The 2286-nt window shown below is 63.8% G+C and overlaps 1 protein-coding gene across 7 annotated transcripts in view; it reads right to left on the bottom strand.

Annotated features, from left to right (window-relative positions):
• The window catches only part of TPCN2 (two pore segment channel 2), a 34236-nt gene that overhangs the window by 7382 nt on the left and 24568 nt on the right, over positions 1-2286 (bottom strand). The window lies entirely within an intron of this gene.

Raw genomic sequence — 2286 nt, 5'->3', positions numbered from 1 at the left:
ACAAAAGTGCACAGTGGGTTTTCAGTGCGCTTTAGAAACAAGGGAAGCTGGCCCTGCGGCTGCCAAGCAGCACAGCCCCACCGCTCCTCAGGCTGGGGCTCCCGCCAGGCCCCAGCGCACCAAGGACAGCACCAGCCCGACCTGTCTGTGCCACATAAACCCTTCCTGGCTGGCTCTGGAGCAGCTGACCCTAAAACAAGTCTTTCAGCCCCACTGCCCACCTCCAGCACTTTCCAGATGCTCCACTAGGTCAGAAGCAGCCCACAGAGATACCAAGATACCAGGGCTGCCAAGATGCCCGGGGCCAGCACGCACACTGGCTGGGGCAGCTGTGTTCTGGGCGCCACGACCGGACAGCCACCACAAGCCACACTCCGAGGTGCTCTGGGACCCCCTGCCCAGACATCTATACTGCTCTGTGGCCAGAAGCGGGGGTGGTGGGGCTCAAATAGCAGCCCCAGCCCCCGCCATCTTACAGGGTAGTAAACTGACACCCAGCGTGGGAGATGACAAGCCAAGGTCACAAGGCTTCCAGCCCTAGTCCAGTGCTCAGGGTCACCCCAGCCCTAAGCTGGGCATCTCCACTCCGCAGGACACTGGGAGCCGCACGCCCATCCTGGCACTGGTGCTGAGCCCACTAGAGGCTTGTCCCAGCTCTGGGACAGTATCGTTCTGACGGCAAGTCAGGACACGTTCCCCAAGAGCAAGGAGAGGGGACGGCTCCCACAGTCCTCAGCCGGCCAAGCTCCGAGCCGCGCGCTCTCCTAATACCTGGGCGCTTCGCCCTGGAGCCAAGCAGCCCGAGCAGGCAGGCCGGGGCGCCTGGGCGGCGGGCCACCCACCCCTGGGGCCTAGCAGGGTGCTGGTTGCTGTAGCCTCCCTCGGTTCTCTCCAGTCACATACCAGCCTGGGTGTGGGAATCGGTACACAGCCAGAGTTGAGATCTCCAAAACCTTTAATTACAAAAGAAGAGAAGGCATCGCTACAGCAACGCTAATCTAGGGCTTTCACATGAATTCTAAAGCTCGCGTGTAACACGCGCCCCCCCAAAGGGGGTTTTGGGGAGAAGTCAGAGCTCCGTCCTTGTCCCTAGGGTTTGGTTCCAAACGTGGGGCTTCCTGCGGCTGAGAAAGACACTGAGGTCTTGGGAACCGGCGCCCACACGTATGGAGGGCAGGACACTGGAAAGGCTGGTGGAGGCCCAGGTCAAGGACAGACCGAAGACCCTTCTCTCAGACTTATCTTTGCTCCTGTCCCAAGGGGCCCACAGCAAACACGAATAAATGCTGTACCAGTATGGTAGCCGTGACACACAGACCACGCGTGACCCTCCACTCCCACGGGTTCTGGGGAAGGGTGCCAGAGACCCCCCCGCCCTGCCTCCACCCACGGCAAGGTCCCACTGTGCTTCGGTCTGTGGCGGGGCTGGTTAGCCGGCAGGACAGCGGCCTCCAGCCAGGCCCCCCTCAGGGGCGGGAGAGGCAGCGTGCCCCCGCGACGCTCAGATGCCGTGGAAACCCAGCCGCCTATCATTGGCCCCCTCTGGCCCCCCACCAAGCAGCTCTTGCGGGGGGGAAAGCCAGCCCCTTGTCGCCGGAGGCAGGGGCCCAAATTCCTGGGGCCCTCCGCTCCGGAGGGACAGCCTCAGACGGAAGGCAGCGCAGAGGCAGACGCAGAGGGCACACCCCCCCCCCGGGGGCCAGCAGCCTGGCCCGTCTCAGACTTTACCAGCAGAATGATGGTGAGGAGCCCATCAAACGCGTTGCTGGAGTAGGCCAGGTAGCCCGGCAGGCCCAGAGCGAACACCTTCAGCAGCAATTCCAGCAGATAGTACAGGATGAAGACACAGTTGAGAATCTGAGAGAGGAGCACAGGAACCTGGCATTCAGCCCCCCGTCACCCGCCCTCCCCTTACCTGCTCCTCGGGGCTCTCGGGGCCGCTCTTCCCGTGTCCCCACACACATGGGGCATCTCTGGCACCCCACCTCCTGCTCCATACCCTCCCCTCAGGTGACCGGGCACCCAGGCTGGCTTCGGTGATGACCAGCACAGCTGTACCCCCAGCCCACACGCATCTTGCCCACCAACTCCCAACCCCACATCCCTTCTGGGCCGGCGGGGCCTGGGGCACGCCCCACCCCACCGGCCCCTGTTCTCCCACATCTCTCTCCCCATGGCTGCCGCCCGAGCCCACCCCCCCCAGTTCTCTGCCCTGACCCCTCCGGTCCACTCTCCGTGGGCACATCGGGGCGACCCAACAATGCACGTGGGCAGTGGCCTCCCCGG

This window comes from Ailuropoda melanoleuca, chromosome 16, assembly GCF_002007445.2.
Source record: "Ailuropoda melanoleuca isolate Jingjing chromosome 16, ASM200744v2, whole genome shotgun sequence".
Classification (NCBI taxonomy): domain Eukaryota; kingdom Metazoa; phylum Chordata; class Mammalia; order Carnivora; family Ursidae; genus Ailuropoda; species Ailuropoda melanoleuca.
The sequence above is the reverse complement of the archived record's forward strand: the minus strand, read 5'-3'. Positions and strand labels throughout refer to the sequence as shown.